Genomic DNA, 16,845 nt, shown 5'->3' with positions numbered 1-16,845 from the left:
TTCTCATTTTCCTGGAAAAGTCTTAGATTTCTCGTGACCTCTGATCATTTTTTAAGACCAAAAATAGTCTTCATGAACCCAATAAATAAAACCAACTGCTTTGCTCCACTGTTCACAGTCTTTGTACATAGCTTGATGGGCACCCTGTATTGTGATGATTTCCATCTGTGCCTTCCAGTCAGACACAGCATACCACGAGGGCGGAGGCTCTGCTTTTGAATTCCTGGAACTTAACAGAAGACAGAGCAAAGAACCGGGATTCAGAAATGTTTGCTGAGTGAATAAAGAGAGAGGGAGAGGTATCTCTTTGGCCTCTTAGGCTTTCAAATTAGATGCAGAAAATTGTTCCTCCCAGCAGTTTTCCCCCTTCACAATCCAAACAATCAATACCTGGCAGCTTGGATCTTTCTTTCCTCCTTCTTTTCCATATTTCTGCATGATTTAAAGTCCAGAGAAAGTAAGACCATATAGCTAATATCAACTTTTTGATTTTAACTTGTTATCTGATCCAAACCAACACTCTAAGCATTTATAAGTAACATCATTCAGGGGATGGTTCATCTTTGCACTGCTGTCCTTGTTATAAGGATTTTCCCCAACCCAGGTTCACTAGATGGTGAGCTACTTGATTATGAGGAGCATGTTTTTGAAAGGCTAAAAAATATTTAGTGCATATATGAATGACTACCGAGGGCACAGCCTGCAAGTTTGGAATGTGTCCCAGGTATGCTTGGGACTTATTCACAGAGTTTGTACATAGGAAAAATCTTACCTTAGAGACAATAAACTATCAAAAACCCATTATATTATTCAACTTAACCTCTCTCAGCCCTTTAGATGGCTATCATCACCAATTTGCTGATAAGGAAACTGAGGCTCAGGGTTGTTAAATATCTGACCCAGTGTCATAGTGAACAAGGAGATGGACCTGCATCTCAAACTCAGCCCTTCAGATTTTAAATCTTATATTCTTTCTTCATACATGCCTTATCCTCACCTTCCCTTGATTCTTCACATTTATACAAAACCCTCTGCATATAATTTAAAATGAGTTATTGAACTATCCAATCCAGTGCTAGAGCTTTTGCAGCTGACTTCTTGCTAAATAATATAATTATGCAAACATTGTTAAAAGGGGTTCAAAATGTTTGCCTGTTGAATATTTTTTAAAGGTTTAAAACTGGCAAGATAGTTTTAAGCACCACTATATACCAAACTTTGTTGAGTTGTCCCTGGGTTTTGAGTGGCTGTGAGATGGACTAGCCTGAGATGACCCACATATGAAGACTGAGTAAATATCCATCCATAGGCAAGGCAGGTTGGGGGACTGGACTTGTGCTGCCCGGCATGGTAACTGAAGGTTAATGTCAGTTACAGTGACAGGAAATTCAACAATAGATGGGATCTCCAGTAGATATACAGAACACAATAACAAAAGAACTGGAGATCCACTCATCATTCAGAAGAACCTGAAGCTGAAAATAGAAACCATTCATAGGGGTAGGACTGAATCAAGAAAAAAGTACAGGAGAGGGGGTGCCTGGGTGGCTCAGTTGGTTGAGCGACTGCCTTCAGCTCAGGTCATGATCCTGGAGTCCCGGGATCGAATCCCACATCGGGCTCCCTGCTCGGCGGGGAGTCTGCTTCTCCCTCTGACCCTCTTCCCTCTCGTACTCTCTGTCTCTCATTCTCTCTCTCTCTCAAATAAATAAATAAAATCTTAAAAAAAAAAAAAAGAAAGAAAAAAGTACAGGAGAAGTTCTGCGCCATAGGAGCTTACATACTCTTCCTAGAAACAAGGCTGGGACTCAGGCACAGGGGAATCAGACAACACATCAGGGACAAGAACTCAGGTGCATAATTAAAGTGACAGCAGCTCACTTGATTGGGGCTACTGCCATTCCCTCTTCCCAAAAGCAGAAATGTTCTAAGCAGTCGTACAGATTGAAATCTAGAGGTGATGCATACACAGCTCCAATAACGAAGAGACAGGAAAAACAGAGACCGTTTCCAGTGTGCCTTTCTCCTTGAATATGTCTCTCTAGCTCCCCCTCTCTCTTGCTTGCCTTTCTTTTCTCCTTGCTCCTCACTGTTCAAAGGCTTTATGTGGTCAAATTATGCGTTGGAACATTTTCCTTAATTATTAAATGTTTATTTTTCTTATTCTGAATATTTAAAATAATTGAGTATAGGGTGCCTGGGTGGCTCAGTTGGTTAAGCGTCTGCCTTCGCCTCAGGTCAAAATCCCGGGTCTTGGGATAGAGCCCAGCATCGGGCTCTCTGCTCAGTGAGGAGCCTGCTTCTCCCTCTCCCACTGCCTGCCCCTCTGCCTACTTGTGCTCTGTCTCTGTCAAATTAAATAAATAAAATCTTTAAAAAAATAAAATAAAAGTGAAATAAAATAATTGAGTATTTTATATTTTACTAATATATAGTCAGTAGCCCTCTGTAGAATTCCTAACACTGCTTTTTTTTTAAAGATTTTATTTATTTATTTGACAGAGAGAGACACAGCAAGAGAGAGGGAACACAAGCAGGGGGAGTGGGAGAGGGAGAAGCAGGCTTCCTGCTGAGCAGGGAGCCCGATGCGGGGCTCGATACCAGGACCCTGGGATCATGACCTGAGATGAAGGCAGACGCTTAACGACTGAGCCACCCAGGCGCCCCCCTAACACTGCTTTAACCAACTTTTTATTCACTGGACTAAACACTGCAATCAATCCAAACTGCACAAAATGGATTCAGGTTTTTAAAAGATCTCTACACTACCAAAAAATTAAGATCATACTTGCTTCCTAAATATTCATAAATGATAAAATGGTTAATTATTTTGCATTCATTTGATGACATATTATGCACTAAAATATTTAAAAAATCACTTTAAAAATTTTTTAAATCTTTAAAAAACTTAAAATCTGAACCCAAGACTACAACTAGGTAAAATTTTTGTAATTTTAAATGTGAAGAGAATATGGAAAAACAACAACAACAACAAAACCATCATTCATAGAAAGACAAATGGTTTATTATATTTTATTTTTTGGTATTATGTTACTTGGGCATTTAATCATATTTCTTAAAATGACATATACGTCCCTCACCTATACTTCTTGAGACGAGTGCACAAGCTCACATAATATGGTCTGTTTCACAGAATTATTACCCTAAAAATGTTCAGCTGTTCCAGTATGATACTTTTAAAATAAAGCATTTCAAAGAATCTAGTGTCTTTGACAAATGAAGCTGTAACTTCATGGATCTAAAAGAAAACAAAAACAGAAACAAAATAATCTTTCCCTGATAGACATGAAAGGAAGGTATCACTCAACATAGTTAGATTTCGAATGCAGTGAGTTCAGGGAAATCTCTATCTATGACCTCCTAATAAGCTCTGGTCCCCAACTCTATCCTTCTTCATCCTCCTGCAAGAACTAGTTTCATTTGGAATTCAGAATTTGTCTCTTATCTTTAGTATTTCTGCCAAGAACACCAGAAGACTAACTTTTTGCCCTTCTGCTTTCTGACATGTCATTTTGGCTTCTAATTCGAATGCACTTAAATCCTCCACAAAATTAAATTATGATTATGCATTCACTTACCTCTTATTCCTTAAAAGTACTTTTCTTTCCTATGACTTTGTAGTAGCAGGCTGATAAAAGCTTGCTTACATGTGCCACTTTATTAAATTAATATACATTCAATGGAAATATTCAGATATGATTATTTTACTATTCATAATATGTAATTTGCTTCCTTTGAGAAATCATTTATTCTTCCAACAAATAACTTCAATAAAACACAATAGCATAAGATTGAATACATGGATAGGCTTTTTTTGTTATGAGGAAATATAAATGCTTATTAAAAATACAGACCTTTCCCATAAGAACTTCTTAAGCATCAGTTCTAAAAAGATGAAATAAAAGGCATTTTTATAATAGTATTAAAACTTATGGCAGCTTAAACCGAAATAAGATTCTGATATGGAAATGTTTACTTTTTATTGTTGGTAACCAGATTCATTGTCACTCTATTGTTTTGGCTGCTAGCTATGACCCAGTTTTCATTTGTTGTTATGCTTTATTTATTTATTTTTTAATTCTATGACAAAAAAAACAAAATACTGAACGTTTTAAACAGCATCAAAGATTTTTATATTGACTATACTAAAAAATATTAGTATTAATGAATATAAATTTGGAGTGCTGACTCTGAGGCAAAAGCATGCTTGGCTAATTCAAGGAGACAGGATGATTGAAGAAAAGAGAGGGAGGGATGGGGTGCATAGAGAAGGAAGGCCAAAAAGAACACCAAAGGGCAAGATATATGGCTGTAGAGGTCTTCAGATTTTATTATATACATGCAATGGGAAGCCATTGTGGGTTTATGAGCAGGATGGTGACATGATCTTATTTATATTTTCAAAGCCTCACACTGGCAGCTGTGGGGCTACAGGATGTACAAGACTAGAGTCAGGGTAATGAGAATGGTAGCTTGAGGTAGGTTGTTTTGTACTGGGTGGTAAGATGTGGTTTGATTCTGGATCTAGAAACCTACTGATTATACCGTTTACCAAGTTCACTTATTGTTAATATGCTTTATCATTTCTTCACCCTCCTTTCTCTCTCCCCCTCTCTCAAGGCTTGTTCAAATCTGAATTATTTGAGGGTAAGTTATATTCATCATACATCATGTCCCCTTACTTCTAAATTCTTCAGTGTGTATTTTCTAAGAACAAGAATCATCCTTTACATAATCACAGTGCAATTATCAACTTCAGTAAATTTAATATTGATACAGTATCTAATTTTATCTAATTTACCATTTGTATTCCAATCTTGTCAGTTGACCCAGTAATGTCCTTAATAGCCTTGGTTCCCCTCCAGTACCCAAGATCTGGTATTGCATTTAGTTGTCATGTCTATTTAGATTCCTTTAATATGAGGCATTTTCATAAACCTTCTTTTCTTTTATGGATGTATTTTAATGTAGAGACAACTGACAGGACTGAACATTTATACAGATAGATTTGATGTGGACTCCAGGGGAGGTAAGGATGACTCCAAGATTTCTGGCTTCAGAAACTGAATGGATCTCATTTATTGTGAATAACTAATGCTGCAAAGATTGGGGGCAGGTGGGAATCGAAACCTCTAGGGAGGTGCCTCTTGTGAAAGAGACTTCTAGTACTCATCCATATTTCCTCTTCTGGACACACTGGAGAATTACACTTCCCCACCACCTGACAGCCATATGAAACTGTGAGCAGTTTTGGCTAACAGGTTGTAAGCTGAAATGATAGTATCAGGTCTCAGGAGAAGCATTCTCTTACCTTGTCTCATTGTCCAAGGAGGCTGCATATTTCAAGTAGTTCAACTGCAGGATGGTGGAGGTTCCATCAGTCAGCAATGCAGACTGATGGAGAATAGTCATCCTAGAGAATTGTTCCTTCCACAGCAGACTTTGCATGACCAAATGAACATTTGTTATGTCAATTCACTGAAATTTGGGGATTTATTACTACCTAGCCTATCTTGACTAAGTCACCATTAGACATTCAAGTGAAATGGCAAGCAGATATTTAGATATAAAATCCTGGAATTGGAGTCAGGTCAGTTCTGTGAATGTTTGGGAATCACCAACATATAAATGACAGAGGCATGAGATTCCCCCAACTAGTGAATATAGGTATAGATAATTGATTGATAGGTGATTGACTGAGACATACCAACATATACCCATACCTGTACATATATAATGACCTACTCCTCAATCAGCTGCTATAGACAATCAGTCCAGGAAAAGGCATCTAACCTAAGACAGAGACTCAAAGTCTTTCTGCAGGATTTTTCAAACTGGAACTAAAGGAGTCAGCCTCTCTTAGGTGGTGGGAATCAGAGACTATAATCTGTAAGGGTCAAGAACTGTCAGAAGTCATATTTCAAGCTATGTGAATGAAACTTGCAACAATAGGAGAGAACAAATTGGAAGTAGAGAAAAAAAGATACGAGAGTTCCAACAACTTTCAATTCCCTGGTTCTCACTGTTCTTCAGGCCCTTTCTTTCATGTCTTTCAGATGATTTGGTCATTTAAGAATACCACTAATTATAAGAGCCAATAATTACCATATTGTCCTAATCTAGTTTGAACTAGATTTCTATAACTTATAGCCCAAAGAATGCTGGATAGTAAATGGTTATCACCAAATTAACAAAATATTATAAACTTTTAATGTAAAAAAAAACTAATCATGGTGGGACACCTGGCTGCCTCAGTTGGTAGAGCATGCGACTCTTGACCTCAGGGTTGTGAGTTCAAGCCCCATGTTGAAACAACAACAAAAACAATTCATGGCTTCTCCTGTTTTTAAAAATCCATCATTTACTTCCTGTCCTTTCCCCCACTTAGGATCCTATTCTAATGATCTATTGGTGCATACCAAACAACTGCAACACAGTAGCTTAAAATGACAATCAGTTGTTTTGCTCATCAATCTGCAATTTGGGTAGGCCTCCATGGGGAAGGCTCACCTCTTGCACATGCTATCAGCAGGAGACCTGACCAAGAAGGCCCACCCACATGTGTGATAAGTTGGTGCTGGCTGTCAGCTGATCAACCAGGCCTGAGGTGTCTCTCCATACGGGTCTCTCAGTATGACCACAGCATCTTCACAGATGAGACTGGATCCCAAGGGCAAGCATATCAAGAGAGACAGCCAAGCAGAAGCTATATCATCTTATATAACCTAGCCTCAGAAGTCACACAGTATCACTTCTGCCACACTATAATAGTCATACTAGTCACAACAATCACAAAGTCTTACCCAAATTCAGTGGAGAAGTACATAGATGCCACCTTTTGATGTGGGAGTGGTTAGATTCAAGAATAATATGAGGCAAGGGAGAATTATTATGGCCATTGCTGAAAAATTTAATCCAGCATAGGTGCTTAACGGTTTATAAAAACTAAGACTACTATATGTAAACCACCAGCATATGTGTTTTAGTTCCATATGAAAAATATTCATTCATTCATTTACTCACCTATCCATTAATTCATTTGTAAAATAAAAACTTATTGAGAGACAAAGATTCTAGGCACTTTGCTAGATGCTGGAACAGGGCCAATAGCCAATATATGCTTATTCTACAATTTATTTACAGTATATATTCTACAATTTATTTACAGCCATTATTCATTCTTATTGGACCTGTGTCCATTCAGATGTCTTGGTATCCAGGTTGTCAACTATTTTGAATACCATCCCTTTGCTTGGGGAATAGCAAGGAAGACAGAAATCTTCCAGGAAGACAGACTAAGGGAGGAGATCATGGTCTGGTGTACCTGTACAGACACTGCTAATCTTATGCTGGATTCCTTAGATCTAGAACCCGAAACAGAGATTCTTGTGAAAGTGATTTATTTAGGAAGTGTTCTCAGAAAGGGAGGGAGGAAATCAGGACAGGGCAGGGAATGGAAGCTAAGCATGTGGTCTTGGCTGGAGACTCACACTAACCTGGTCTCAAAAGGAGCTCTGGAATATGACTTGTAGCACACAGTGGGTCCTATCTTGAGGCAAAGAGGCCATATTTCAGTATACAAGTGGCCACTGGACATGACTGGTATGTTTATGTGTGTGGGGGGTGGTGTGTATGGGGGGAATAGGCATAACTTCTCAGGTGTGGCAACTCCACTTAAGTGGAAGCAATTCTCTAAAGATGCAGTTGTGAGCCCTTAGCATCCAAAACCAATAACAGCTGGGGATGAATAGAACTATCCAAGAAAGAAATTCTTTTTTTTTTATAGTTTCAAGTTATTATTTAAATTTCGGTTAGTTAACATACAGTGTAATATTAGTTTCAAGTGCAGAATTTAGTGATTCACACTTATGTACAATACCCAGTGCCCATAAAAGTGCCCTCCTTGATACCATCACCCATTTAACCCATCCCACCACTCAACTCCCTTCTAGCAACCCTCAGTTTGTTCTCTGTAGTTATTTCTTCATTTCCCTCTCTCTTTTTCCCCCTATGTTCATCTGTTCTGTTTCTTGAATTCCACATATGAGTGAAATCATATGTTTATCTTTCTCTGACTGACTTATTTCGCTTAGCATAATACTCTCTAGCTTCATCTATGTCATTGCAAATGGCAAGATTTCATTCTTTCTGATGTAATATTCCATATATACAAAAATATATATGGATATGCCACATTTTCTTTATCCATACATCAGTCCACAGACATTTGGGCTCTTTCCATAGTTTGGCTATTGTTGATAATGCTGCTATAAACATCAGGATACATGTGCCCCTTTGAATCAGTATATTTGTGTATCCTTTGGGTAAATACCTCATAGTACAATTGCTGGGTCATAGAGTAGTTCTATTTTTAACTTTTTGAGGAAACTCCATACTGTTTTCCAGAGTGGCTACACCCATTTGCATTCCCATCAACAGTGTAAGTGTTCCCCTTTGCATCCTCACCAACATTTGTTGTTTCCTGAGGTGTTCATTTTAGCCATTCTGGCCAGTGTGAGGTAGTATCTTATCATGGTTTTGATTTGTATTTTCCTGATGACGGATGATGTTGAGCATCTTTTCATGCATCTACTGGCCATTTGTATGTCTTCTTTGGAGAAATGTCTGTTCATGTGTTCTGACCATTTCTTAACTGGATTATTTATCCTTTGGGTGTTCAGTTTGATAAGTTCTTTATAGATTTTGGATACTAACCCTTTATCAGATATGTCATTTGCAAATATATTCTCCCATTCCATAGGCTGCCTTTTAGTTTTGTTGATTGTTTCCTTCTCTGTGCAGAAGCTTTTTTATCTTGATGAAGTCCCAATAGTTCACTTTTGCTTTTATTTCCCTTGCCTCCAGTGACATGTCTAGTAAGAAGTTGCCGCAGTGAGGTCAAAGAGGTTGCTGCCTGTGTTCTCTAGGATTTTGATGGCTTCCTGTCTCACATCTAGGACTTTCATCCATTTTGAATTTATTTTTGTGTATGGTGTAAGAAAGTGGTCCAGTTTCATTCTTCTGCATGTTGCTGTCCAGTTTTTCCATTCGCTGAAGAAGTTGTCTTTTTTCTATTGGATATTCTTTCCTGCTTTGTCAAAGATTAGTTGACCTCACAGTTGTGGGTCCATTTCTGGGTTTGTATTCTGTTCCATTGATCTATGTGTCTGTTTCTGTACCAGTACCATCTTTGTCTAGTTTTGGAATCAAGGTAATGTTGGCCTCATAGAACAAATGTGGAAATTTTCCTTCCATTTCTATTTTTTGGAACAGTTTGAGAAGAATAAGTATTAACTCTTCTTTAAATGGCTGGTAGAATTCCCCTGGGAAGCCATCTGGCTCTGGACTTTTGTTTGTTGGAAGATTTTTGATTACTGATTCAATATCTTTGCTAATTATCGGTCTGTAAAAAATTTTTATTTCTTCCTGTTTCAGTTTTGGTAGTTTGTATGTTTCTAGGAATTTACCCATATCTTCCAGATTGCCCAGGTTGTTGGCATATAATTTTTCATAATATTCTCTTATAATTGTTTGTATTTCTGTGCTGTTGATTGTGATCTCTCCTCTTTCATTTGTGACTTTATTTATTTGGCTCCTTTCTCTTTTCTTTTTGATAAGTCTGGCTAGGGGTTTAGCAGTTTTATTAATTCAAAGAACCAGCTCTTTGTTTCACTGATCAGTATCTATACCATTTTTGTATCTATATTATTGATTTCTGCTCTAATCTTTATTATTTCCCTTCTTCTGCTGGCTTAAGGCTTTATTTGTTGTTTCTTTTCTAGTTTCTTTAGGTATAAGGTTAGGTTTCTTAGTTGGGATTTTTCTTGCTTCTTGAGGTAGGCAATACAGGCCTACCTGCATCCCAAAGGTTTTGGACTCATGTTTTCATTTTCATTTGTCTTGTGTATTTTTTATTTCTTCTTTAATTTCCTGGTTCGCCCATTCATTATTTAGTAGGATGTTCTTTAACCTCTGTATATTTGTGGTCTTTCCAGATTCTTTCATGTGGTTGAGTTTAAGTTTCATAGCATTGTGGTGTGAAAATACGCATGGTATTTTTTTGTACTTATTGAGGCCTGATTTGTGACTTAGTACATAATCTATTCTGGAGAATGTCCCATGTGTACTCAAAAAGAAGGTGTATTCTGCTGTTTTAGGATGAAATGTTCTGAAGATATCTGTTAAGTCCATCTGGTCCAGTGTGTCATTCAAAGCCATTGCTTCCTTGTTGATTTTCTGCTTAGATGATCTGTCCATTGCTGTAAGTGAGGTATTAAGGTCCCCTACGATTACTGTATTGTTATAAACAAGTTTCTTTATGTTTGTTATTAATTATTTTATATATTTGGGAGCTCCCAAGTTGTGGGGATATTTACAATTGTTAGATCTTCTTTTTGAATAGACCCTTTGATTATGATATAGTGCCCTTCTTCATCTCATTACAGTCTTTGTTTAAAATCTAGTTTGTCTGAGATAAGTATGACTTCTCTGGATTTCTTTTGATGTCTGTTTGCATAAATATTTCTCCATCCCCTCACTTTCAATCTGAAGGTGTCTTTAGGTCTAAAGACATATAGATGCATTTTGTTTTTTTATCCATTCTGACACCCTATATCTTTTGATTGGAGCAATTACTCCATTTACATTCAGTGTGATTATTGATAGATATAAATTTAGTGACAATTTATTATTTGTTTTGTTGCTGTTTCTGAAGATTTTTTCTGTTCCTTTCTAGTCTTTGTGACTTTTGGTCTTTTTTTCCCACTCAGAGTCCCCTTTAATATTTCTTGCAGGGCTGGTTTAGTAGTCACTAACTCCTTTAATTTTTGTTTGAGAAATTCTTTATCTCTCTTTCTATCCTGAATGATAGTCTTGCTGGATAGAGTATTCTTGGCTACAGATTTTTCCCATTCAGTACATTGAATATATCATTGTACTGAATGATACATTTCTTTCATTTCACTTTCTTCTGGCATGCCAAGTTCTGTGGAGAATTCTGTTGCTAACCTTATTTTGTCTTCCCTTGTCAGTTAGGGGCTTCTTTTTTCTTGTTGCTTTTAGGATTTTTTCTTTATATTTTGCAAATTTACTATGATAAATTTACTATGATATGTCTTGGGATTGGCCTGCTTTTGTTAATTTTGATGGGAGTTCTCTGTGCCTCCTGGATTTGGAAGTCTGTTTCTTTCCCAATTAGGGAAGTTTTCAGCTATAATTTCCTCAAGTAAACCTTCTTCCCCTTTTTTTCTGGGACTCCTAGGATTCAAATGTTATTACATTTCATGGGGTCACCGAGTCCCCTAAGCCTACTTTTATGATCCAAGATTTTCCTTTCCCTCTTTTGTTCAGCTTCATTATTTTCCATAATTCTATCTTCTTTATCACTTACTCATTCCTCTTCTTCTTCCATCCTTGTGGTCATTACACTCAGTTGGTTTTGGTTTTGAATCTCAGTTATTGCATTTTTTCATTTTGGCCTAATTAGTTTTAAGCTCCTTTTACTCTATGGTGAGTGTCTCCCTTATGTCTTGTATGCTTTTCTCAAGCCCAGCTAGTATCCTTATGATTATTGCTTTGAATTCTGGATTAGGCATATTACTTATATCTGTTTTGATTAGATGCCTGTGATCATTTCTTGTTCTTTCTTTTGGAATGAATTCCTCCATCTTGTCTTTTGTCTAGATCTTTGTCTTCTTCTCTGTGTTAGGAAAGCCTGTTATGTTTCCTATTCCTGAGAGTAATGGCTTGATGAAGAAGAGGTCATATAATGTCCAGGGCCTGGCACTTCAGGAAGCATCTCTGGTGTATGCTGTGTGCACTCTGCTGCTGTGTTATGGCTGTTTTACCCCTCAGATCAGTCCTCTGCAGAGTTTCTCCTTGCTTGCAGTGGGTAGTATTTGTACCTTGGCCAAAGTGTGGCAAATTTTAACTAGGTATGCTCTGGTCTGCTTGTTAAGGGAGACCTGATACTATTTCCACTAGAGCTGGAACTCTGCAAAACTCAATGGTCAGCAGACATGGTGAGTGTGCTGGGGTTTGTGCTGGTTTTCTGGGGGAGGGGCCCACTGTGCTGGTTATTAGGCACACTTGCCCTAGAAAAGCAGTACTACCACCTGAGCTGGAGGGGTGCAGGGCTTGGTGTAAGCAGGTTAGGCAGCCAGTTGATGTTGTCCTATTTACTGAAGTTAGTTCATGCTGAGGGATGGGGCAGGGAAATGGTGCCAACCAGCTCCTTTATCCCCAGAGAGGGAAGTTCAAGCTTGCTGCTGTCAGGGAAGCCCTCCTGGAAGACTGAATAATTTTCCCTTGTGCATTGTAGGTGTTTTTCAGGTCCCTGTTTTCACAGTGTCTGAGTTGCTTGCCTGCCTGGACCAGCACAGTGCACTTTTGACTGTATCTTAGGCAGCTAGCTGAGCTTTAAAATTCCAAACTTTAAGGGTCTGGTGGGGGGGGGGGGGGGGGGACTGCACTGGTCTTCTGGGGGAGGGTCTTGTCACACTGGGATTGATGCAGGTTTGACACAGAAAGGCAGTCACACCACAGCGCAAGAGCATGGGGTTTGGAGCAACGCACCCTAAAGAGCCAGTGTCCAGGTTAGCCACCCTCAGCAGGTGTCTCTGCACTTCTGCTGAAAGGTTCGTCCCCAGAGAGGTAATGCCACCTCTCTCAGATGTGATCCAAGAAGGGAGGACTGTCTCTCCCAGTGTGTCTCAGGAGATCCTCCGATCATACCATCTGTCTGCAGTTTACCTGCCTGCCTTCTCCACAGGAACACTACAGTATCTTCAGGGCTCTATACCAGCCACACGGTGGACCTCTAAAACTGCAGTCTTTGAGCTTCACTGGTTGTAAAAACTCACGAAAATTGACCCCTCTCATTTTCCCAGGCGATGGCTTTGGGAAAGTGTTTTCCCTGTTCAATCCCCTGTGCACTTCTCCTCACTCTCTCTTGTCTCTCTCCATGACCAGGACTCCCTACCCTCTGCAGCAGCAATCTGTTTCTCCCCTAAACCATGTCTCCACACCCCCTATCTTCCATAATGTGGCCCCCTCTTTCCCTCTGGCTGTGCAGTTTATTCTGTCCATCCTCAGATTGATTTCCCAAGAAGGAAGTTCTGATTGGGGCACCAACATATTCAATATATTATCTCCTCCTGAATGTTTTATTAGAAGTTATGTACCTCAACCTGACATCTAGGCATAAACTGAGAAGAGAATTTGATGAGCACCTAACTAGATATAGAGTGATGATAAGTCTTACACATTGCCTGTTGACTACAACTCTTTGTTTGAAGATGAGGGTAGAAAAAGTCAACATAGTGTTTATGAAGGGGGATTTCAGGAACAAGAAAGAACATTAAATTGAACAAATAATGGACCACTGAAAATTTTTTGTTACACACAAAAAAACTTGGGTGATTTTAATAGTTTGATTGAGATAGAATTTATATATCATAAAATTCATTTATTGAAATAATTGAAATATTTTATATTTACTGAGTTGTACAATCATCACATCTAATTTTAAAACATTTAAATCATTATTAAAAGAAATCACATACCCATATACAGTTATTTTCCATCCCCATCCCCTACCCTCAGCATTAGGCAAGCATGTTGTATCATGTACATTCTTATTGCTGTAGAGTATTGTACTATATTTTGTTTATCCAGTTGATGTGCACTTGTGTTGCTTCTGTTTCTTAGCTATTGTGAATAATGTTAATACAAACATTCATGTGCAAGTCTTTATGTGGACATTTTCATTTTCCATCTCTCTTAGGTAGATTCCAAAAAGTAGAACTGTTGGGTCCTATGTTAAATCAATGCCTAACTTTTTGAGGAACTGCCAAACTGTTTTACAAAGCAGCTGTACCATTTTACATTCCCACCAACAGTGTATGAGGGTTCCAATTTCTTCATATATTCCAACACTTGTTATTATCTGACATTTTCATTATGTCCATTCTAGTGCATGAGAATCTTGCCATCTTTTTTATTTGCATTTCCCTGAGAGCTAATGTTTTTGTTGTTGTTGTTTATATGCTTATTGGCCATTTGTGCATCTTGCTTGCAGACATGTCTATTCAGATCTTTTGCCTATTTTTAATTGGATTACCTACCTTTTTACTATTGAGTTGGAAGAATTCTTTAACTATTCTGGATATAAGTCCACTATTGGATATACGACTTGCATGTATGTTCTCCCATTCTGTGGGTTTTTTTTTTTTCATTTTCTTGAGGATACATTATGAAACACAAAAGGTTTTAGTTTTGATTAAGTCCACACTTGTATTTTGCTATCACATCTAAGAAACCATGAAGATTTTCCCCTATAATTTCTTCTGAAAGTTTTATAGTATTAGCTGTTACATTTATGTCTGTGATCCATTTTTAATTATTTTATTTATTTATTTAATTTATTTAATTTTTTACTTATTTATTTTTTAGAGAGCACAAGTGGGCGGGGTGGGGCAAAGGGAGAGAAAGAATCCTAAGCAAGCTTCACACCTAGCAGGGAACCTAACACCGGGCTCTATCTCACAACCCTGAGATAATGATCTGAGCCGAAATCAAGAGTTGGAAGCTTACCGACTGAGCCACCCAGGAGCCCCTAAATTATTTTTTGTGTATGGTGTGGTGTAGGAGTTCAATGTCATCTTTTTGCATGTAGCTATTCAACTGTTCTAGTACCATTTGCTGAAAAGGGACTCTTTCCCACTGAATTTTCTTGGGCATTTTCATCAAGTAAGCTGAGTGAATTTAGAAAAGCATTTAGCATCCTTGGCTTGACAAGTCCCTGACCTATATCAAAGAAGAGCAGATTATTAGGAAAAAACAGGGTGACATTAAAACAATAAGAAACAGAGAATGAGATAAAGCATGTAAAATAAGGAATGAAATAAGAAAATAAATGATATAACAGAAATATTAACATACACAGTGGAATGCAGAAAAGAAACTATTGGATGGCTAACCTCTTCCAGTATATATATGGAAATATACATGTATATGGAATACATATATACATATATATATATGGAAAAAACTGTAAGGTATACTTTGGTAGATATGGAAGACAGGAATAAAAACACAATATAAGAATTTTAGGTGTTTTTCAATAAGAAGTCAGAATAATTAGAAGAATGATTAAAGATATAGTTGAAGAAAGAATCTCTAAGTAAAGAAAAGATGTTAGTATACAGATGAGAAATGCTTAGGTCTTTCCTAGGAAAAATCCAAGTCTGCAAATAAACTTATTATAGAATAAAATGTATTAAAGAAAATTTCCTATATAAACATCATATAAAAAATGCTTCCCATGAAAGAGGCTATTAGACTTGAAGATGATCAAGACTGGTCCCTCCAAAATATGCTGCTTTGGCATAAAGATTATTTTGAGTTAAAAGTAATCAAGACCCAACCAATTTAGGAAAACCTCTTTATCTGCTGCACAACTGCCTGAAAGAATTCAGATAGAGGACCGGCTCCAGGAAGAGAGTGGTCACCACAGATAACTACACTATGGTAAGAACCAGGTATGCTAGATAGGAAGGAACCTAGATCAAAGCCTGTTTGATCTTTGTCCCATTTTTTTGGAGACCTAGAAAACATTTGTTTACGAAACATTTACTCTTTTTTCATTCTTCCTGAGGATTGCATTCCTTTTCTTTGATGACCTGGATCCCTACCCCCTTTTCCTTAGTTCAGAATGGCATACATACCTTATTTTGGCTGACTGTCTTTGGAATTTCCTATCTATGTGGGTTCTCAGTACATATGCTATTAAATTTGATTTTCTCCTGTTAACCTGCTACATGTCAATTTGATTCCTAGTTCAACTAGAAGGACCTTAAAGGGGACAGGAATTTTTGCTCCCCAAAAGACTGCTTCAGTTTCCTCTACTAAATAACAAATGTCAGTAGAGAGCAAAAACATTATAAGTTTCAAGTAAACAAAAAAAATTTTTAACAACCTGCCAGAGAGGTTGTTTAAAAATTTCTAAGTAGTCTAGCAATACACTGCTAGATTTCTAAGCCCCACTCCCAAAGGTTCTGTTTCATTAATTCTTTTAGGTGATCCCCAGTGTGTGATCTCTCTTTGGAAACATTTGTCTAGGGACCAAGCACAGATGGATATTTCAATATAACATCAAAGTGCAGCATTTGAATAATGGTAAATCATAGACTTTCGCACTAGAAGATATGGATTTGAATCTAGCACTACTATTTACTACTTGTGTGACATTGGATAAGTTATTTAATCATTTTATATCTCTACAAAATTGTACCTCCTGTGGTTGTTATAATGTTTAAAATAAATGAGGTAATTTAAGTCTAAAGAAATAAACTAAAGCTTACTGCTTTACTAATTTTCTTTTACTGTGAAGGTCCTGCAACAAAATGTCTCATAATAATATAGGACTTGGGAATCAGTATAGGCAAAGGGAGAAATGGAGAGAAGTTCTACAGCCTGTACAGATGCTGAAAGAGCTATCTGCTGAAGAAGCTTGCTTGAAGTTTGCTCTATTATGTGCAAGATAAGTTACTCACCAAAAATTCATAACATTTACATTACTAACCAGTGTTTTTGAAGTTGGACTTGTGTTCGCAGGAAATGCCAGAAAAAGCGCTGAGTCTGTTGTCTAAGTGTTCTGGGTGCAAGAAAAGAGGCTACTCAGAGGGTATAGTCACACTTTTATTACATGAGTAAATGGCTAATAGACTGGCACACAATAAACCTCCAATAAGTAGCTGTTATTAGCACCCTGTTCTTCCTTGCTCCATCCTTACCCCTGATGCCTTCTTCCCACTCTACCCTTAA

General features: G+C 37.6%; 2 long non-coding RNA genes across 2 annotated transcripts in view; both read right to left on the bottom strand.

Annotated features, from left to right (window-relative positions):
* The window catches only part of LOC141372967 (uncharacterized), a 50,247-nt gene that overhangs the window by 16,324 nt on the left and 17,078 nt on the right, over window positions 1-16,845 (bottom strand). The gene's annotated exons all lie outside the window — the stretch shown is intronic.
* On the bottom strand, window positions 3,098-14,263 carry LOC141372968 (uncharacterized). The gene is made up of 3 exons (XR_012378511.1): window positions 14,145-14,263; window positions 3,876-3,906; window positions 3,098-3,259 (listed from the first exon to the last, which is right to left on the bottom strand). It is a non-coding gene; the product is annotated as an uncharacterized lncRNA (long non-coding RNA).

Source organism: Callorhinus ursinus, unplaced genomic scaffold (assembly GCF_003265705.2).
Source record: "Callorhinus ursinus isolate GAN/ISIS: 27379988/994484 unplaced genomic scaffold, GSC_fseal_2.0 scaffold6, whole genome shotgun sequence".
NCBI lineage: Eukaryota > Metazoa > Chordata > Mammalia > Carnivora > Otariidae > Callorhinus > Callorhinus ursinus.
This window is presented reverse-complemented; position numbering and strand designations above follow the sequence as displayed.